Below are 23,900 nucleotides of genomic sequence, written 5' to 3'. Positions count from 1 at the left end.
CCCATTTTCTGATGGGTTGCTTCATTCTACTTTATTCTAAATAAAAGAACTATAATTAAACCTTTACTTACATATGTTTTGGATTTCAATTAGGGAATGTATAATATTATGTGTAAAATTGGCAGTCTATACTTTTTATGTATGCGTGATACTCTCTTAAATATAAAGAAAAGGTTCAGAAATAGGAATATGCCTTAATCTAAGCAATATATCCCCTTTTAAAACTCATGCATGTAAATTACATAATCCTTTTGAAAATTTCAGTGTGGTATATGTGTATGTGTATGCAGATGCAGACGTGTGTGGAAGTGTGCATACATTGTCAAAGTGTGAAGACCGGTGGGCAATCTCAGATTTCCTTCTTCAGGTGTCATCCTTAGGTACCATGATATCTTCAACTGTTCTGGAATAGCCAAATAGAAGGGACAAAATGGCCAGTGATCTCAGTAGATCCTCAGAAATGTACTACTCTCCTTTATTCAGCACTGGAACTACGGGTGTGTGCCAGTCACACTTTTAATTTGTTTGTTTGCATGTTTTTGCATGAGTTCTGTAGATAGAACTGAATTTCTTGTGTTTACAGGGAAATTACTTTAGCTACTAGGTAAAGCCCCCACCCCTGAGTTTTTTAAAAAAAAGTATGTACTTATAATATCTTTGAAAAACATATTATTGATTAGTTCTAAGTCTAGAAATTATTCCTAGCATAAGTTCTAGCAACTATTTTAGACAGACCATATTGACTTCAAACTGTGTTCCCAATCCTTCACAAAAAAATGGAAAATTAGTCTGATGGCCTGAATCCTATTAATAGGATTAATAGTTTCTTGGCTCATTTCCAACTTTCCTACTTGCTCAATATCTTTCCATGTCCTAGATTCATAAGTTAAGTAATAGAAAGTTAGAAGAAAGAAAAATAAATTCTCATTTTCAAGCACTCTCAGGTTCAAAGACTCTATCCCTTTATCACTGTGTATTAATCTCAGCCAAGAGCAATAATCTAAAACAGATTACTGTTTTTACATCTCAGATACAGTTATCTTCATTCTGGATTTTCATGGCCACTGTGTTCATCAATTAGAAAAATAGATGACATTAAGTGTTTTCATTCCTTTGAGACTTTCAGAAGACACTGTATAAGTCATAACTTTGTATTCTATAGGTAGATGGAAGGGGAAAAAACCCTTTGCTTTATGACTGACAGCTCTATGCCTCATATTTTCTTCACAGGGGTTTAGAAGGACAACATTGACCTGCTGAGAGGGAAGCCACAGAAGCTGAGGGATGGGAAAACACGCAAGGGCTAAAATATTTTCACTGAGACTCTTGAAATAATGATCATTTTGACATTTTTATCTCAACTTCAGTATCTCCCCTGACGTGACTGAAACATATGAAAAATTAGAAGCCCATTTCAGTAACTAAGGCTGTGTGGAGTATCGTCCTTGCTCTGTCAGAGATTTAAAGACATTCTATTGTGACCAAGTCTTCCAAAAGCACATGTGATTTTTAACAAAACAGAGTTTGTTCACAAAAACAAATAAACCAACAAACAAAAAACCCCTTTCTATACCAAGGTGAATTTTAACAAGATACTTTATTCTGTATCCAGACTACCATTATCTTCTTGCTATAGCCATAAATTTTGATCAGCTCAGCCTGACAGAACCTAAATTTAAAAACAATCTCCATGTGGTCAAGTCTGCATTTGATCAACGAGACAAAGAAATAACAAAGCTGTTCACAAAGTGAGGAGCATTTGGTACCATCAGCTGGTGTTTAGCAAAGTCATGTTCTCAGTCAGAAATGGACAGATAATATCTTCTGGAGGCCAAAACAATTAAAAAGATAAAGCCCTTTTGTACCTAAATCTACCATTTGAAAAATGGAAGAGATCTAGGAGAGAAAGGGATAACAACGAGTACTCAGTGATGAAGGCGATAACTCATACTGACCACATGCTTACTATGGGCATGCCTGAAGGTTATCTTAGTATCTCTTTAATTGTGAAACACTGTTTGGCATTCCCAGGAGGTAAAGCAGATGCTGTCTAAGTCAGGATCATCTGGTAAAAATAGATGATATATTGACTAGAACAAATGACTACTTTCAGATATATAAATTAGAACAAATGTACAATGGTTACTTGACCACAGATGCAGCCACTAATCTAGCCAGTTACACCATCTACAACAAATATCATGTGGTGCAATTTCATGGCTACCTTTAGAACCAAGGACAGACCTGAGCTTCAACTAGGTACATCCTAAAAGCTAGAAGGCAGTAAAGTCTGCTCACAATTTATTCACTCATTCGCTGGTCCACTCAACAAGCATTTATTGTGTAAGAATCTATTCCCATTTTGTAAGGGACTCAAATACAAAGCAAAGGATGACATAAGGACATATCAAATTATACCTTGAGTCACTCCAGGAGAAATTTTAAATTTGGTATTAGAAAGGCTAAATTTTCTCCTTCCATCCACCTATAGAATGGTATATGGAATGTAACTGTGGGAATCTTACGTGCATTGAAATCAGAGCTAATTACATGACCCAATGTAAAACCAGTCTACTGAGTGCCCACACACACACACACACACACACACACACACACACACACACAGAGAGAGAGAGAGAGAGAGAGAGAGAGAGAGAGGGAGAGAGAGACAGGTACATGCACATAGTTAGACACACAACTATGTATACCTTTGCTCTTTGAGCAAAGGCAACTCCAAACTTTCTATTTCCCACTTTTTAGATTTGAAAATAAGAAAGTAATTTTTTCAATTACTTTCTACAACTTAGAGCAATAATACCTCTTGATCTTAATGACAACTCTGCCTATTTTTCTGTGTGTGATGTCTCTGTGTGTGTTCTTGTACGTGTGTGCGCATGTGTGAAAGTGTGTGCAGAGACCGGAGGTTTAATCTTGCTGTCTTTCTCATACGTTCCCCACCTTATGTTTTGAGACATGCTCTCACACTAAATTAAAGCTCATTGATTCAACTAGGTTCACTGGCCAGTGGCATCAAGGGACACTCCTGTCTCTACCTCCCTATAGCTGAGATTACACATACACAACACCATATTGACTTGTTCTGTGGGCTTTGGGGGAACTGTGCTCAGGCATTGATGTATACAGAACAATTGAAACATCTTTCTGTCTTCCATTTCTGAACATGTTCCATGTTAACAAAATAATCTCAAATTTAATGTTCTTCATCAACTCTCAGTGCTATTAATGTAATGGAATTTATATCTTGTAAGTCTGGTATAGTCGGTACAATGTGAATAATGACTGAAAAAGACAGTTTGAACGGAAAATAGTGAACATTGTTTTCCAAAGCTTAGTATAAAACCTCTCATTGCAAAATCTCGATTTGGTACTTTGAATGAAAATGTCCTCCATAGCCTCTGACATTTAAACACTTCTTTTCCAGTTAGTAACACTATTTGGGGAAGTCTAAGAGCCATGGAATAGCTGAGTAGAGTATGTCACTAGAGCCTGGCTTCAGAATTTCAAAACCTTGCCTCATTCCTAGGTCACTCTCTGGTTTATGCTTGTGGTTCAAAATTGAAGCCTTCAGCTACCTACGCCTACTAACATGCCTCATTCTGTCATCAAGTGTTCTAATCCTCTGGAACTCTAAACCCAAATAACCGCTTCAGCTATAAACTACTTTGGTCATGGTGTTTTATAACAATAGAGAAGTAACTAATACAGTTGGTTTTCCAAAACTTGGATTTGCTTTGAAATGCCCTTTAGTGGACTCAAATGTTGACTACTATCCTGGAGGCTAGGTGAGCTCTGAATCACTGTCCCTTGCACTGTCATAAATCAGGTGTGTCTGCAGGCTGCATAATGAAGGCTGCTTGAACCATTTCTGGATTCAGACGAAGTATACAGACATTTCTGAGGATACAGGAACTGGGGCGAAGTCGAGTCTTGATTTAATGATTCTTATCAAAATAAAATAAGCATTTGGTCTTTAGATTTGATCGGCCTCTATCTGCAGATGCATCTCAGCTGGCAGTAGCTTCCTCCCTGGGCTCCTTGCCCAGGCAAATGGGCTTCTTTCTTGTTTCATGTCTCACTGGGTTCTCTGATAATAGAGGAGGTAACTGAACTGTGGCTCGCTCTGAATCTCAGAGCTCTGGAAATGAGCGGAAGGGGATTTTCCTCCTATCGTGTTTTGCCACCACAATAAAATGCTTTCCTATAATGCACTCTGAAGACTGCTTAATTTTCTAACAATAAAAACTCAGGGGCAGCCTTGCAATCAGTGTTCAAGCATAGGATACATTCCAATGTCACAGTCTTATGTAACGAGAGGAACACAAGAACAAAATCTATTTATTCACAGTCACTGATGTAGTTCTAGAGACTTACTCTACATGGTTGAGATAAACTCCTTGTCCTTCCTGCCATGTATATCTTGTGTAAATTAGAAACCAGTGATTTTTTCCTCTTCTTATTCTTCCCATGGTTCTTCCTCTGTGTTAACTGCTCTGTAATTAAAGGTACGGTTTCTGTTTTCCAATGTACCACTGTACCCTTCTGTAGAGGTTCAGAGTAATTGCAAATTAAATAGGCTCGAGACTTTTTTTCATGGCTATTTGGGGGTTTCTGATTTCAAATGATATGCATTACCCGGTTTTAGCTTTGCAGATGAACAAGTTAATAAGATCCAGGCAGGATCCATCTTCTCGATCCATATTTGCAAAAGCCTCTCTTTATTCTGAATGGGATAATTTTCCTGCCTCCCTCATTAAAAAGATGCCATAATTAAAATGTTAACTACACAGTAATAACAGGTAAATTTGGTTGCCAGATTCAATCTTAGATGCAGTTATCTGGTCAAATGGCTCTATTTACCAAATCTTATTAGTTACCTGGTATAATAACTCTCTCTGACTTCATTGTGCCTATGTATTTAGTAGATTAAAGCCTGCAATCTTCAATCCAAGAAAATTAAACCTGCCCCTGGTTGTCATTTTAGTACACCATCTGTTGCTCCAGGTGCTCGCCTGGTTCTTAAGGGCTGTGAAGTGAGCTCTCTTGCAACAAGCCTGCGTGAATGGATGTCTTCCCAGATGCTGTGATTCAAGCTCCACCTCAATGCATTTGTTAGCCTCACAGGGAAATTAGGAGCCATGATGTTAGATCCCTGTAAGGGCTTCAGGTGTGCTGAACACGTGCAAGGTGGGCTATAGCTGTCACCAATCTGAAGGAAATGGCAATTTTAATATCCAAAGTGGCAAAGGAAAGGAACACCTTCTGGATCAGGAAAATTGAAGGTATGATCAATAAATATTAGATGATTATTCATAGGTTTGGCCTAATAGAAGGCTAGCTGAACATACTTCCCTGAAGTAATACATTTAAGAAAAACTCTTAGGAGTGTTTTGTTTGAAACTTTTGGGGATGTAAGTTTAAAGCTAAATAATCAAGTTTACCATTGTTTTAATATAGCGTGTATTGATAAGGGTGAATATTGAAATACATGAAACTATACTTACATGCATCTCAATTAATATTTACAAACTGAGAATAGCCACAGAATTTGGGTCTTCTACTTCCAACCTCTGCATTTCTAGTCTCCCCTGCCTACCATAAAATTAACTCTTACTTGGGCTTTTAACAATTGATTTATTATTCACCATGTTTATTGATTCATAACATGTATATATAAGAGTAAGCAAATTATAATTGTGACCCTTTACAAATCCCTGACTTCATAGCAAGTAAAAGACGGTGCTGCCTTCCTGCCCACCTTCACCTTTGGGCAATGCTGTTCAATATACCAGCGATACTTAATGAACTGCTCTAAAGGCAACAGCCACCAGCATCAAAGTCCCTACCCCAAAGCCTGTTGTTCACTATTCCTGTTTTCCCCACAATGATGATCACTTTCTTGAAATATCAATATCTATCTCAAGCGTTTGCCTCTATCCAATATGATAGTTTAGATTTACCTGTTTTGTAAATTTTATATAAATGTAGTCCTATGATAAAAAGTATTTTGTCTGGATTCTTTTACCATTTTTCTAAGACTATGTTCCTGTTGCCGTCATCGAAATGATTTTGTTCATTTTCAGTGCTATATGTTGACTCTCTAAATACATCCTCATTTATTCATCTGTCATATTGCAAATGCTATTTTGATTGCTTCTAGTTAAAGCTAATATAAAAACATGTAAGTCTGTGTATATGTTTGTTTCTCTCACTTGGGAAACATACGCATGGGTTTCTGCTAGCCACATGCTTAATAGTGGAATAACTGAGTCTATGGATATGCAAAGTTCAGCTTTGGTCTTTACAACCTGTTTCCACCTGCTAATGGCAATATGCATCTTCTAACTGCTGTGTGGGGTTTTCTGTTACTTCATCTCCATTGGTATTACCTTCTTATGATTTATTTTTACTCCTTAGTTTTTTTTGTGTTTGTGTATATGTGTGTACAATTCTGAGTGTAGGAACCTAAGGAGGCCAGAAAAGGGCATTGGATTCTCTGGAACTAGAGTTAAAGGGGATAGTAAATCACCATACGTGAGTGCTGAGAACTTAACTCACGTTCTCTGGAAGAGCAGTTGCTCTTAATTCATCAGCTATCTCTTCAACCTGGCTGGTATTCTTTAAGGAAACTTTAACTGCTCTAGTAAACTGTAGTAGTAAGTCATTGTGATTTGAATTGATGGTATATACACTACACTGAAACATGAGGGTCATTTCCTATGTTCAGAGTCATGCCAATATTCTCTTGTACCTGCATATCTGTTTATCTACGTGTGGGCATGTGCATTTGTGTACACGTGCCCAGAGAAGCCATACACAAGTGTCAGATTCTTTGGGTCTGGAGTTACTTGCAGCTGTGAGCCGCTCAGTGTGCATGCTATGACCCAAACTCCAGTCCTCTGAGGAAGCAGTACATGTCCTTAATAGCTAAACTATTTCTCCAGCCCTTTATTGGTTTTACTCTATGGATGAGTCTTTTTACTGCTGCCTGTATTACAGATGTTCTCCAATGCACTGCAGGTTTAAAGGTGTTCTAATTTTTTTTAATATACAGTTTCATTGTTTAACGCTGTATTATTTATCTTGTTAGTATTGCCTGCCCACCCCCATTTGGTCAGTGGTTTTATACTCTTGGCTTAAAATGGTCTCCTTAGTGAAACCATGAAGATATTTACTTGAATTGTCTTCTAAAACCACGGTTGTTTTTCCTTTTAGGTTTATACAAGAATCTAGCATGCTGTGTTTTGTATGAGGCAGAGGTTAGTTTTGTTTTATCTTCCACGTTCTCTCAGGTCTAGCATTACAGGTTGGAAGGAATCTTTCCTTGCTATGCAGGAGTGCTGAGCTTACCAGAAACCCCTTTGAAATGCACTGATGTGCATTTATGAGCTGTCTCTCAGGTCCTGTTCGTCTGTGTGTCTATCTTTGTACCACGATTAGTTAAATCATTGTAAGTTTATAAGTGTCGTTGGAATTTCTCGGGATTGTTCTGGTTTATGTTACCTCTTGCCTTCATCCATTGATTTTTTTTTATATAAACTTAAGTTCCACGATATAAGATTTACAAGTTTAATTAAGATTACAGAAAAGTGTAGGGATCAATTTAAGAGTAACATTTTTACAAAATTGGTTTCTCTGGTCTATGGGAATTGTGTTTCTCTCCATGGATTTCTGAGGAAAGGGAGGAAGATTCCTTTTCTGTCAGTGGTGTGTTGGGATTTTCTACTTTGACCTCCTAACTTATGCACTTTGAAGTACTTTTTCACCTTCATTCAATTAATATGCCTGTTTTGGTCCTTTACTTTTGCTTATCATCTATTTTAACTCATTTAAGGCAGTATTTAAGTAGCCAAATTTCACTTGGATTTGTGTGTATTTTCAATAACTTTCTTTTTATGTATTTATTATTATTACTATTATTATTATTAGTAGTAGTAGTAGTATTAATGCCAGTGTATTAGTTGGGTGCTCTAGAATAACAGAACTTATATACCTTCTATACAAAAGAAGATTTCTTAGGATGACTTACCTGCTGTGATCCAGCTAATCTGATCATGACTGACTATGAAGGGAAAGTAGTTCTTTAGTCCTTGAGGCTGGGTGTCACCACTGACCTCTAGTAGAGCTGCAATCCTGAAGAAGTAGGTTCTAATGCTAGCACAGCAAGAGCAAACAGAGAGAGCAAAAGCTTCCTTCCTACAAGATCTTATGTAGGCTTCCAGCAGAAGGCATGACCAGGTAAGAGACGGGTTTTCCCAGCTCAAAAGATCCAGAGTAAAAATATGTCTTGCTACTTCAAAGATCCAGATTAGAAGTTGCTTTTCCTACATCAAATTTAGCAAAAATCCCTCGCAAGTGTGCCCCTGGGGCATTAGTTAATTCCAGAGAGAGAGAAACCACTGTGCACTTGTGGAGATTGGAGAATATCTTTTGGGAATCTTTTCTTCTCTTCCTTCTCATTTTATGTGTCAAGTGGTTTTCTACACTGAGCCATCTCACTAGTGCCTTCAAAGCTATTTTAGGATTCAGTCTATCTTTCTCTTGTAGTCATATTCTGTGTGAAAAGGAGTCTTGTGCAATCCCTTGATAAATATGTACCAACAACAAATTATCTCAGTTTTTATTCATCTAATGCCTTTCATTCATATTTTACCTTGTCACTTTGTTAATAGCATTTGTATTTCAGGTTCCTTATTTTCTTTAGTCTGCGTTGAACAGTTTATTTATATCTGGAGAATTTTATGGAAATATACATTGTGTTATTGTACCTAACCCCTGTTTTACCTATTCAACCCTCCTCTGAAATCCATTTCCTCTTTCTTTAAAACAAAATAAAACAAAACAAAACATACCATTGCATCTAATTAGAGTTTAATGTATGTAATGAGTGTGGGGTCATCCACTGGAAAATGGTCAACCACACCCTCAATAAGGAATGCTGTCCTTCCATGGGCCACTATAACTTCCAGCATCTCTTTAGCTCAGCCTTGTAGGATCTTAATCCTCTAGAATGGCAAACTCCAAACACTGAATCCTTTGAATTCTACATTCATGGATTTAGTCCAGTAATTCTTCCCTTTCTGACATCATTCAGTGCCTTTATTTCACTCTGGCCCAGGTTTAAATGGTGGTATTTATCAAATAACTGTGCTAAATACAAGCCTGATTCCTTGTTTTTCAAAGCATAGAATATAGTTAATATGGAAGGATCTATAAGATGAAATGGCCATTTTTCTGGCTATGACTTTAAAACTCATTGATTTCATAGAAATGGAGATGGGAATAGAAGGAGAGGCAGAGGCAGAGGCAGAAATAAAGAGACACAGAATAAAACTTGAAGGAGTATATTGAAGCAACAGTTCAATACTTGATATTTAGTGTTTCATATTCAGGAATCTCAGTGAGACAATGGACCATTATACTAAAAATCTAATTATTTTTATTATTTATTTTATTATTTTTTGAAACTTTTATTAGCTTACTTAATCTAAGAAGATACTGGCATTTAGTGTGGCATCTTCTGGGGCCCTTGATATGCTAACAGAACCAATTTCATTCTCCTGCTATCTCAGGTCTCAGTGTGTTGTCTCTGTTCTCAAATTATATGTGCTGGCTCCCAAGAGTCCTATATTTATAACCTTACCATTACGAACTCAATCCACAAATATCAAGAATCCTAGAAATTGACACACACACACACACACACACACACACACACAATCCTAGAAATTCTAATAATATCCTGTTGAGCCATTGAGCCTTTATGGATCAGTCTTCATGGTTTTAAGAGATCCTAGGTTGTGCCATACATGCCATCATTAACTGGTCCAGCACTGCAGATGGGCACAGAGCCCAACCAAAAAACACAAGCTTGCATTGGACTTTGCTTCAAAACAACAATGACAACAAAAACCCCTACAAGCTCTTCTGGGTAGAGAGGGAGTGGGTTCTCTATAAAAGAAAACAAATGTCTACTTCAGCAGCCAAATAGAAACAAATGTAGTAGCTTTCCTCTGAGATGTGCCTGTCTTGCTAGAGCTCTAACAGTGTGATTTGTTTTGTTTTCTTAATTTATCATGTTACCACCCATGCGCAAAAGTCTCTCTTCACATGTCCATGTGCCCGATGCCAATCTGTTTTGCCTATTAACATTGAAAGGTCCTTAAGACTGTTGTGCACTCAGACGGAGGAAAAGAGCAGTAGTCTGCCGCAAGTTGATTTCTAGGGAAGTGGCTTAATCTAAACACAATATGCCATCGTGATGAGGCTCCCGTGGGCTTTAAAAGGCTGGGATGGAAAGCAAGAAAAGGTGCTTAGTTTAGGATCATGTTTCTGAAAAAGGCCTGGTGTTATCCATCCTGGAACTCAATGAAAATGAATTGATGAGCAGACAATAGCCAGTGCGCACAGCTGATTGATCTGTGCAGCGGGGACATCCCCAATCTGTTTGGCAGCAAGCCGTCTTTCTTCTGTTCTTTCCTTATTAATGCAGGCGATGATGAATGACCATGCTGACAGCCCACTACAGTGAAAATAACATCCTTGTCAGGGACTCTTCCATCTTCTCAGGAACAAAGAAAAACTTGCCCTGGAACCCTCCTGCAGGATTTTCTCACACAGTCTTGGCAGCGACATGTGTGTGACTGTGTGACTGTGTGACTGTGTGTGTGTGTGTGTGTGTGTGTGTGTGTGCGCGCGCGCGCGTGTTTTCTACTGAACACTATAAGACCACTTCAGAGAAAAGGAACTAAAAACAGTGTTAAGAAATAAACTTTGTGAACAGAAAATACCAGGCTCCTTTATGTGCTTTATAAGGAATCCTGAGAAAATGTAACTCTCAGAAACATCTTCCTTTAGATAACTCAGGGAGGAGAAGGAGATTCATATACTTTACACAAATTGCTTTATAGAAGAAAGCCAGTATTGGGAAATGGAGAAAGGATGGATTTAATTGATTATGATCCAATGAAATTATATTGCAACTTTTCACTGTCATGTCTCAAAATCCTTTCCCCATCTAAACATTATCTTGCTTCTTCACCCAATACAGTCAGAAAGCAGGTACGTACCCGATGATGCCCGTTATCAACGAAGGCACGCATGCTCTAATGTTGTTAAAAACATGATGGCCTGTGAGGAACGCTAAGCTGAGAAGCTCACAGGAAGCTTTTAAGAAGTTGTTAGTTCTGAAGAGTAAGGCAAGCCCTATGGCAAGTGCTGTTCACTGACAATCACCGCACAGACATGTTAACCCGTGTGTCTAAGAGCAAGCATGACTCCCTGTTGAGTAGCTTCCAATAGCAGAAACCTAGACGCAAGTGGATAGTAGTGGGTAGCGTAAATAAGATATCTGTATTCAATGAAATAACTGTTAGAACAAAAAACATCACAATTTGTCAAAAGTAACAATTTCAGCGGCTGGAGAGATAGCTCAATGCTTAAGAACAATTACTGTTCTTGCGGATGACCTAAATTCAGTTCCCAGTCCATATCTGTAACTCCAGTTCTGGGACATCCAACAGCTTCTTCAGACATCTACAGACATACATGTGCACCATTATACATGCAGGTGAGAGCTCAAACACATAAAATAAAAACAAATCAGTGTTTTTTAAACAACAGTTTACAAGAAAAAGAGACTGAAGAATGTTTTAGGTTAGGATTTCTAGTGCTGTGAGAAAACATTGGAGGAAGCCAAGGCAGGAACTCAGAGTAGAAATTTGAAGGCAGGAACTAAAGTAGAACTGGGAAGGAAGGCATCTCACTGTGGCTTTCTCAGACTAGATTCTTCATTCTTATACACCTCAGTTCAAGGACCACTAGTTCAAGGACAACACAGCTCACATAATTCATTATTCAAGAAAATTCCCCACAACCTTGCTCATAGACCAGTCTGATGGGGTATTTCCTCAGTTGAAGTTTTCCATTCTCAAATGACTCTAGCATGATTAGAGTTGACAAAATTAGTCACGACACAGAGTATATATGATTTATTTATATTTTTTAAAAACAGAGTAAGGGCAAGTATATTTGTACATAATATAGACACAGATGCAGATATATGCTAAAGGGTTTTTTTTTCCAAAGATTATTTGGGTCAGGTGTTTTAATGCCCAAAATTAACCTGTAAACAGTCCCATCCCCAACCCTTACCATCATTCCCACTCCTAATCCTTCCCAGGAACCATATAATTTCCTGGAATGCAAGGAATTGTAGTTCTGGAAAAATGACAAAGCCTCACAGGAAAGTATAGTAACCTAGAGGTTTGTCCTTATAAAACCTGCAACATGTGCTTTGAGGCTATTCCAGATGGGAAATTCTGGAGAATGGTTATGATCAAAGTCCATCTCTTGATCAGTATTTAATATTTAATAAGGCTGTTTTAAATTTTGTCCAAAACGATGGAGTTGATTTTCCTGGAGAATCTCAGGATTAACTGTGGCAAGGTAGAACATTGATGGCACTAAGGAAACTCAGTGTTACCCTTCTGATCACTGAAAAGTTGTTTACAGGTATTTTGTATAGATTCATTTTGTTTTGCTACTAAATGTATTACATTTTCATAAGAATCCAATAATAATTTTAAAACATATTATTGTTTTCCAGTCCAGAATTTCAGGTGACCATCTGTTTGATGGCTATTAGTCAAACTCTCATTGGAAGAGTTATTCTAGGTTATACCATCCTGGAAATTTTCAGGGAAACAATGGGGTAGAAGGTGGCTTACAACCTCTCATTAATGATGCTCTGATGTATGACATAGTAAATGCCAATGAGTCCCAAGAAGCATCACGTAACAATACAGATTTATGATTGAGCCCTACCCTAGAACCTACCAGTTCAAATTCAACTGAAATCCGTGGGTCTGTGAACTTTGATGAAATTCTAGACTAGGATTAGGTTGCCTGTCTATAAACTGTTCAGGTTGAACAGTTGTATTGCCTACATGTAATCTAAATGTTTTTCAAATTAGTTTTCCCTTAGAAAATATTTGCTAAATATCTACACTAGGGTGTAGAATACCATTGGCTGGATGAGAAACTCACAGATGACGCTGATGAAACTCCATGTAAACTTCTTTGATGAGAGTAGTATATACATTTTATGACCATGGTAAATGTAGACAGAAAATTAAGATTCTCAACTGCACACAGAGGAACTCCATCACATAGAGGTCTTATGTGGGATGGGCCAAGAGCAGTAAGGCATGAGGGTGCACTGATAGTAGCCAAGAGGGGAGCTGTGTGGAGGTGAACTATATAAAGTCAGTTAGTTGCTGCTCTGAGATGACCAATAGGATCTTGGACATTAGAGTTGAAACATGGAGGCCCTGGTGTGTTTGGGAGATGGCATTTCTTCAGGAAAGGTTAAATAGCCAGAAATGGTGGTAATATAGTCCACCATCTTAATTTTAACTAAAGACTTCCTGTATAGTGAAAAATGCATGGGATTTGAAGAAAGAAGAAAGAGGTGGAAAGGAAAAAATAGGAGAAATAAAAAAGTGGAAGAAAAGAGAAAGGAGAGGGAAAGGAAAAAGGAGGAAGGAAGGAAGGAAGGAAGGAAGGAAGGAAGGAAGGAAGGAAGGGAGGAAGGGAGGAAGGGAGGAAGGAAGGAAGGGAGGAAGGAAGGGAGGAAGGGAGGAAGGGAGGAAGGGAGGAAGGGAGGAAGGGAGGAAGGGAGGAAGGGAGGAAGGGAGGAAGGGAGGGAGGAAGGGAGGAAGGGAGGAAGGGAGGAAGGGAGGAAGGGAGGAAGGGAGGAAGGGAGGAAGGGAGGACGGGAGGAAGGGAGGAAGGGAGGAAGGGAGGAAAGAAAGGAGAAAGAGAGGAGAGTAGTAGCCATGAATTGTATAGTACAGGTTGGAAATGGTGCAGTGCTAGAGAAAGCCAGAGGGGATGCTCCTGAGTCTCTGCAGAGACTGGAATTTTGGAAGGAGCCATACTTCATTTCATAGGAGAGTCCTGTGATAAGGGAAGGGGAGGGATGCCTTCACCCCTAGTATGTGGGGTGATATATCAAAGCAGTATAATTCAGAACATGAGTATTGTTTCAGTAAAAGAAAACACAAGGGGAGATGTAGAGGCAGGGTATGAAGTTGGGGAGCATATGGAAGAAGTATTGGGATGGGAAGTCTGTGAGTATGTGGGTACCACAGTGATAAGTGGTTTGGAAGCTGTCAGCAGAAACAGCACTTCCACATGGTGCAGAAATATGGGTAGATCTGATATGTTTTCTTGCTTCCTTTCCAACTTTTTTCATGTAACTGAAGAATACTCAGCTTACCTGTAAGTATTGCATGAACCACAACTTTTGAATATACATGTTTTCTTTAGACTCCATGGGACGCAATCTCCTAACAGTGTAATCATGATCTTTCTCCCTCTACAGTGCTGGGAATACAGGCATATCCCACCATATCTGACTAATTTTTTTACTGTGTATTTTTATATGAAAAAAAAAATGGAGGTAGTATGTGTACCTATTCCAGATGGTTATGCTGATGATACAAAACATTATTTGGTGTTGAAAACCTCCTTCTTTGTTCATAATCAATTTACACAAAGGATAGGTATTCATTTTATGTATTTGATAGATTAGTTTTGTTTAACATCAATGCCTGTTAACTCTATCATGTGTGAAATGAGGACTGTGATGGTTTGTGTATGCTCGGCCCAGAAAGTGGCACTATTAGGAGGTGTGGCCTTGTTAAAGTAGGTGTGTCACTGTGGGTGTGAGCTTTAATACCCTCATCCTAGCTGCCTGGAAGCAAGTCTTCTGCGAGCAGCCTCAGGAACAAGAGGTGGAACTCTCAGTTCCTCCAGCCCCACATCTGCCTAGATACTGCGCTGCTCCCTCCTTGATGACAATGGACCGAACCTCTGATTTTGTAAGCCAGCCCCAGTTAAATGTTGTCCTTATAATAGTTGCCTTGGTCATGGTGTCTGTTCACAGCAGTAAAATCCTAAGACACTTGGGTTGGCAAGATTGCTCAAAGGATGCAAATGTTTACTTTTCCATCTGGTGAGTCAAGATGAAACTTTGGAATGTACATAAAAGTAGAAGGATAGAACTGTCTCCACAATGTTGTGCTCTGGACTCCATGTGCATGCTGTGGTTTACACTTGCAAACACATATACACCATATACCACATCATCATCATCATCATCATCATCATCATCACAACAACAACAACAACAACAACAAAAGTCATACAAGCATTCTCCCTTGTTAAGTCACTCACAAAGGTCAAATAGCATAGTGACTCAAAACTTAAGTATTGGGATTAAAGACAATTGCATCTTGACCCAAATTCTGCTGAACTCTGGTTGTACGACCCTCTCAAAGCCTCCAGTCCATCCCTCTAATATGAGGAATGCACAGTTTCTCAGTAGGTTGCTGTGAGGATCAAAGGGAACATATTTCAAACATATAGCATTATATCTAAAATACAGTAATTGCAAACAAAAACAGAACAAGAAAGGAGCCATCAAACAAAAACTAGTAGTTTTCACTATCTGAATTGAACCAGAGCTGAAGGGCAGATACATGGAGTTCTGAGAGGGCACCCGGATCCTGAGTAATAGACCCACTGGGATTCTGACAGGGCTGGTTGTAGTTAATGTGGCCCATCTGCTAGGCTGCAGTAAGCCCCTGAGTTGGTTCCCGTGAGTATTCATTTGAGCTGATTAAAGCTTTTTTTAATGTGCCACTAGCATCTGGTACATCCTGTACTATTTATATTGGTTTGCTATTATGCTGTTTACCTTAAAGAGCTTTGTTCTTTTCAAAAGAAAACATGTAACACTCCCGTGGAGGTCTAGGACACATTTGAATGATCACTGCTCTGTGTTCTCAGTCACAGTGTGACAAGACAAATGTAGACAGTTGAGAGGAAAGAACACTGAACCAGCAGTGTGCTCCTTAATATGTATATTTCTGATACCTTAAGAGCCTCTATGACAATTGTGTTCCTTTTAAAGTAATTCTCTCTGTGTGTGTGTGTGTGTGTGTGTGTGTGTGTGTGTGTGTGTGTTAGAGAGAGAGAGAGAGGGAGAGAGAGAGAGAGGCAGAGAGACAGAGACAGAGAAAGAGGGAGTGGTTGAACTTGCAGACATGTGCCTGTGTACACAGAAAAGCCGGAAGAGGGAATGCCTTGCTTATTATGTGAGTGTTGGGATTCCTAACTTTGGTCCTCATGATTGTATAGTTCTTAACTACTGAGCCACCTCTCCTGCCCCAGTTCCCTATTAAGTTTTTAAAAGGGAAGGGTCTAGATATGACCATTGTTTTGTTCCCATGTTTCACTAAAATGCCAAAACATGCTTGGTACACACAGCATGCTGAAAGCATATGAATTAACATACATAGTGAGCATACCATTCCCATCCACTTGTAGACTCTATTGACAGCTATTCTGAATAATGCCATATAGTCCTTGTCTAAGTTAGGGTTTTGCTGCAGTGAATAGACACCATGACCAAGGCAACATCTAACTGGCGCTGGCTTACGGGATCAGAGGTTAAGTCCGTTATCATTGAGGAAGGGGCAAATTTTATCTTAAAGGTTTACTGCTGTGAACATACACCATGACCAAGGCAACTCTTACAAGGACAACATTTAATTGGGACAGGCTCACAGGTTCAGATGTTCAGTCCATCTTTATCATCAAGGTGGGAACATGATGACATCCTGGCAGGCTTCCAGGAGAAGACAGCTAGAATGAGTGTATTAAAGTCCTTGCTCACAGAGACATACCTACTCCAACAAGGCCACACCTCCTAATAGTGCCACTTCTTGGGCCAAGCATATACAAACCATCACACCAAGTGTTATTAAAAAGATAGATTATGATCTGGTAAATCTAGACTAAAACATGACATTTATTTACTTTTTAAGAACTGTAGTTGTGCTTTGCAAGTCAGTAATCTAAAAGAACACAACACATATCTATCATTCATGAACAATGAGAACAAAATGATCCAGATAAAAATTAAGAGCTAATTTTCAGTGCAAAAGCCATTATAGGACTTATTGAGCATGAACTCTGTGCTAGGTATAGTATTAAGACTTTGAATACATTGTCTCCTGTAGTTGTTAGGTTTGAGCCTGGGACTACTCAGGCCATGCCGCTTGCTGTTCTAGTAAAACATAAAATGATCTGCAGCTACTGGTACCTGCTCTGTGGATCTGTGAGCTCCGGCTGTCTCTCTGCCAGCTACTTTCTCACACTGTCCCCTTGGTGGGTTGTTACCATGCCTGACACACACATTGAGTTCAGTGGGCTGTTCCAGCATGGCACCACACCATGCCGTGCTAGCTCCAGGCATTCTATAGCTACCCTCTCCAGGCTGTCTCTCTGCCTGCTGGGAACTTAGCTCACATCCCCTGTACCCCAGTAAAATCAAAGTTCTAGAAACTTATAATTTATCAATTAGATTCATATGTTAAATTCTCAATCCACAATACATCCACACAATAAATTCACTGCCAATTAATAAAGATATAAACCGCCCACCTAGACCAAATAAAATTGACCACCTGGATCTGGATCATCCTGCTCCATCATCTCCACCTTGACTTTTCTCGATTCTCCTCTTCCTCCTCCTTCCTAGACTTTTTCCCTGCCTACCCGTTCTCAATGATAGGCTTCAGCTTATCCTGGACCTGCCTTGCTGCATAATGACATCATCCTACACCTTGTAGCAGCCTTTTTCTTCCAGCTGTTGTAGAGGAAATAGCAAGCTTTCTAACTAGAGCCTGTCTATGAATATCTAACCTCCTAACACACTCCCCAGGTGCCCAGAGTCCAGGAGTGGCTGGATCATCAGGTCATTCTTCAGTGACAGGATCCTAAGTGGAACAGTTAGGAGATGAGAAGCTAAAGAAAATGGGTGAGGTGGAGTCAGGAGTCTAGTCCAAACTTGTCAGTATGCCAAACAACTTTATCAAGAAGTACAACATCTTATATATGGATCTGAATGAAGGGAATGAAGTTAGTGGGAAGATAATCTAGCAGCAGTACACAAGGGGCACAGAGTGTTTCATAAGAACACCACAGAATAAGCACACAAGAGCCTTGGGACTGATAATCATAGTTCTGTACAATAGGAAGAGTTGTGTTCTCAGAATATGAAGCCAGTGCTGCCCCATGGGCCTGACCCCAGGCGATTAATGGCTATGTCATACATCAGGGCCTCAGGGAAGGGTCTATCCCTCAACACAAAAGAATGGCAGATACCTATCTCACTTCCCCAAGGTTTCCAGACCTTAGGCTTCCAAACTATAGGACATTAGAGGGTTATAGAGGCATGGCCACACATTCTTGCACATACACTCGGCATACTTTAATTTAAATAGAAGTTCATCTTCTACATCCTCATAGTGGCACCTTCCTTCTCTGTAATTCCTTCAGTTCTTATGGCTACCCAAGAATAAGAAAGGAAACCTCCCAATTCCCTAAGACCTTTAAGAAGAGACCCCACTCTGCCTCCTGGCATGAGCATTCTCAGAGCTGCTGTCTGTCTTTCTATCTGGCAATGGCATTAACATCTCTTCTAATGAATCTCTTACTCAAGAGGACAGTGGGTCTCAGTGTGCCCTTTGAACTCTGAATCCATAAAATTTTACTATTCATCATAGTAAACTCTTCCAGCAACCTCCCTTTTAATCTCATCTCAAAGATGAGAAAACAGAAGCTCGGCGCATTGTATTTTCATACATTAAACTTCATAGATAATAATGACTCTGTCTGAATTCAAACCTGTGCCTATCGATTTTGTAGTTATTGGCTTGATAAGTTACCACCTGCTTTCTCTGGGTCTATCATGTATAAATATTAGCCCTTCCAAGAGAATTACTCTTAATGTACATTGGACCATTAGACCCTTCAGATCCATTGTAACTAGGCCACATCTATAATCTACTTTTCATTTTAATTTTAAAGTCATATTCCTCAGAATTTGGAATTTGTTTCCAGAGGAAAAAACATATTTTTTTGTAATGTTGAAAGTTAACTGCAAGATTTAAGATTTTGCTCCATTGCCTCAGAAATTGAAAGAAACTAAAAGTCAAAACAAAACAAAAAACAGTCAGGAAAGCAGGCATTTTAGGGTTTGAGCTCAGGATTGTCTAAGAAGGCCCAAAGAATCACATTAACAAGTGTGCAAAGTGCAGTTGTTCCCACTTGGTGTGACAGGGGGATGTTGATGCAGAGACAGCTTCAGATAACAAGTTCATACTGTTAAGTGCTGGGTCTTGCAGCTCAGCTGTTAGGACGGTTTTATTCTTCCCCTCTGTAGGGCAGGCTAGGAACCAAAGAAGGCCTCGGGATGGCTTGCTTCTATACCCAATTACATACTAATCACACATCCTTGCTTGGTGTATATTTAGCAGTAAAATCCGGGTGTCCTAATTCACACCTCCACACTTGAAAGGCAAGGGATTGCTAGGTGAGGATGGAGAAAGGGCTTTTGCTTGCCTGCTCTTCAGTGGTTTGGTCTCATTTACAAAGAAAGGTGAGAAATTCCGTGTTGTTTACCTTGAAGCTTCTGCTACAGCATTTGCAGAGTTTGGGAATTGAGGGTGAAGGATTCAGCTTGCAGGAGCATCAGCAGAATTTGGCCCTTCTACTTTTCACATAGACACATGGCCTCTTTCAATAAGACTACATTTTTGAATGCTGCATTTCTCTCCATCTCAGTCAGTTAATTTGTCCCTACTGATGCTAATTCCTAGCCCTGTACAAAGAGTACTAATGGTTCCTGTTGTCTAGCTAGCAAAGAGAGACAGAGACTTGTAACCAAGGAAAGGGCACACTATTAAAATGCTTCAGAGGAGCTGATCTTCCGAACTACTGAGGTTATTAATGTGTGGGAATCTGCACAACACTCACTGTTGTTTTACCTCTTTGGGTTACAGAATGAACTTCTGGTCCCTGGTATGTGAGGAACATCATCGGGATTGATGTGTGAGAAGTGGCCTTGTGGAAGAGAAGCTGTGACTTGTGTCTTAATGATGGTCTTTGCAAAACTGAAGGTATTCCAGAGAGATTCTGGCATCTCTCAGTCTGTCAGACTAATGAAACAATAAACTCCAGAGATAAGGGTATTTTGTCAGGAAGTTCATGCTGAGGGAAGAAAAATACCTAACTAGCAGGGAACCCTGTTTCCCTGAAAGAGATTCACACGAATTTTAACAACTTATCAGACCACCTTACAGTATGAGACTAAATCCCAGATAATGATAGATCTATGGTAGGAAAGACCACATTAGACTGGGAGAGCTAAAATGTGCAAGTTCTTGTGCCCTCTATTAAAATGTTAATCTCACGTTAGAACTCAAAAACAGACTTGGGAGATTCAGTGGATCTCTTTGACCCTCCTCCTAACATGGCCTTTTTGAATAAAGATTGGTATCCTCAAATTCCATAACAGTCTCAGAGGCCTTTACTGAGTCTCTGTTAGCTCATATGTGTAGCTCTTCTCAGATATCAAGACAGCCCCAAAAGCTGTGGCATATGATGTCAGCTATCTGTTTCTCTAGAATGTGTGACACTTGTCCTCCTCCACTTCCTGCTTTCTTTTGCTTTGCTCAGGGATTACATGGATTCTCGTTTGAACCTTCAAAACACAAAGCCTCCAGCCTACATCTTTTTCTGTTAGAGAACTGCAGCCCTTCTCTATTTAGAATTCAGAACATATCTGGTTGTGTAAGTTGCTTTGACTTTCTAAAAGGTGATGTCATTAACTCTAGACTGAGGTCGATATTAGTGTTCTCCATGATTCCCGAACAAAAGGTGTCTTCTGAAAGCCAGGTTCTAGGCAGGCTCCTGGAAACAGACAAAGGAAGGGAGGTGAAAGGGCTAGTCTCAATCATGGTATCTCATTGTCTGGGAAGCTAACACAAGGTATCCCATTCTCCTGAGTCTCAGTTTCCTAATCTAAGAAACAAGGCAAAAATAGCAGTCCCCATCTGCTAAAGCAATACTACAGGAGTGGAATGCAATTAATTATTGTGAATGTTTCCCAACCCCACTTTTTATTTTAAGACTCTGAGTGTAGGTGGGGGGGAGAGAGAGAGAGAGAGAGAGAGAGAGAGAGAGAGAGAGAGAGAGAGAGAGAGAGAGAGAGATATTATGCTTTAAATTCAGTTAAGGAAGGCATTGATCTATGGGCAGAATTAAGGATCTCTGCTCCTGTGGATGAGCAGAATGCTCAAGTACCCCTAAGAAATCTGTCTGTACACCTTAACTGAGGTCACTTGCTTTTCAAGGTGAGTATTAATCCCCCACCAGGAAGTACTGTCTGCTAATAGCAACAGTTTCTATGGTACTAAAGCATTTCATGAACTGACAGGAGCAATGATAATGTTGGCACTGGCGATACTAACAATAAAGGCTTTCATTAAAAAAAAAAAAAAAGGCAAGAATTTCTCACTACCAGCCACTCTCTTACTGAGTTACCGAGCCCTGACAGTTCATGTATGGCAGACACTAAAATCTGTGTATAATTCCTGTGTGTGTGTGTGTGTGTGTGTGTGTGTGTGTGTGTGTGTGTGTGTGTGTGGTGTGTGTGTGTGTGTGCTGGTCAGAAGTCAGCCTCAAGTGTTATTTCTTAGCTGCTTTTTACCTGTCTCTGTCTCTTCTCCCACTACCACTGGTATTAAAATGTGCGCCTTCACACGTAGCATTTTTATGTTGGTTATCAATATCTGACCTCAGGGACTCATGCATTCAGGACAAATGCTTTGTTACTGAGGTATATCTGAGGAGGCAAGGCTGATTCCATGACAGGCTTCAGATTGGCATTTCTGGACTGGGCAAGTCCAGTCAAGTCTTCCCCTCAGAAGCTGCCCCAACACTTGGCCTGAGGCAAGGACGATGAGTCAGCAGCAGTTTTCAGATGTCTTCAGGTACTTCCTCCGCAACAATTCCCAGACCTCCCCAGCAACAGCTTCAAGCCCTCACAACCAGGTAATGGAATGTCTCTAGAGATGAAGAAAGATAAAGGTCACCACCCCAGAATCCCCTAATGTGCTTTAAATCAGACCTTCGAGCTCACATGATTTTCTCTCTATATTGGTAATGGGAAACCCCAGCATGCTGGACTTCTACAGAATAAAATATTCTTTGTGTTTACGTACTATTTGAGTCTGGGGTATCATTCTTCCATGGATCCTGCACCCTTACATATCAACAAGCCCTGGGTGTGATATTCTATTTACTTGGTACCACTATAAGATAAATATTACCACCGCATATTCCTCAAGACACATTCCAGTAATTCCTCCTTCTCCTCCTCCTTCTCTCCACTCCTCCTACTACTCCACATTCCAACATTACCACAGCTTTCCCCAGGGCATATTCTAGTAATTCCACACTCATGCCCACTGACGCTCATCTTTTATGGTACATCATGGTTGCTATCTGTGGTCCCTGGAAAATGAAAGAAATGATGCTGTATGATGTTGAAGATCATAAAAGACTCCCATGGTGGGAGGATAAGCAACAGCTCCCTTGAGAAGTTCACATGCTGAGACAATGTGAGACAGCCACCATGAGAAAGAATTCCTCCAAAGCCACCCAAACCATGGTTGCTACCCCAGTCTGTACAGCCTGGAACTGGAAATATCTAGCTGAGCTGACACGGGCTCCTTGCTCTTTACTTCTGCGTAGGATAATAGATGGTGCTTATTTAAGCTAAGTTGGGTATCATTTGTTATTCAGCGACAATTCCCCATTATAGACTATTTTATGGCAATGGAAACACAACAGAGAATTGAAGTGCATTGCTTAAAATTACTGTTTCAGGGACTGACAAGGGAAAACACACACTCAGGAATCTTACTCCAGAGCCCAGTTTCACAGTCCATATACTGTGACCAGTGACTTCTTCTGTTTTATGTAGCAACAACAGGATTTCATATTCTGTGTAAATTAGAAACAACAGATGCTGGTTTAGGTCAGAGTTCTGGAAGCTGGGATGTCCAAGATGACGGGACTGCACCTGATTAAAGATTTGTTTTGTTTCGTTTTATCATATCCTAACATGACTGAAAATAGCACACAGGGAAGAAGGAAGATGAGGGGAAAAGGAAGAGGGGAATAGGAAGGAACAATGACAAGGTCACTATTTTAGTTACTATTATCACCTCAACAGGATCTAGGATCACCTAAGAGACAAGCATCAGATACTCCTCTAAGGCAGTGTTGAGATTAGGTTAATCTGTGGGCATGCCATGAGAGATTGTCTTTATTAGGTTGATTGAGATAGGAAGACCTATCCTGAAAGGAGTGACCCCACTTTCTAGGCATGGCTCCCAGATTTTAGAAAGAGGTGGAGCTAGGAGATCACCAGCATCTACTTCCCCAATGCATCCTGACCATGCATGAAATGTGGCCATCTTCAAGCCGTGAGCTACCAATATGGGTCCCTTAATCCACTATAGTGGCATATTTTGACTTGAGTTGTAGAGAATGTATTTAAAACCCGGAACCATTTCATTTCTAGAGTTTCCTTGACCACTTTCACCCTATTGAGTGATTGGACAAAGAAAATATAATTAACTCTAGTAAAAAGCAACATCCTTAAATGCCCCATGTATGTGATGCAGTATTTAACTGCCACAATAACATGTCATCTAAATAATGGTATGTGAACTTATTGGGATTTTTTTCCCCTTTAAAATAAAACTTGTAGGAAGGATGAGGAGTCATGTGCCTTATAATAGGTTCATCTATTCACTAAGCTAAGTCTTCTCTCAGTTTCTTAGTACCATCCTACCTCTTTTGGGTTACTTCTGCCTCCTTCCCAGTCTCTTTCTTTTTATTTTCATAATATTTTCTTGATTACTTGGAAATTTTACTTGAACTTGAGCATACTCTAT

This window comes from Rattus norvegicus, chromosome 4, assembly GCF_021556685.1.
Source record: "Rattus norvegicus strain SHRSP/BbbUtx chromosome 4, alternate assembly SHRSP_T2T, whole genome shotgun sequence".
Lineage (NCBI taxonomy): Eukaryota > Metazoa > Chordata > Mammalia > Rodentia > Muridae > Rattus > Rattus norvegicus.
This window is presented reverse-complemented; position numbering follows the sequence as displayed.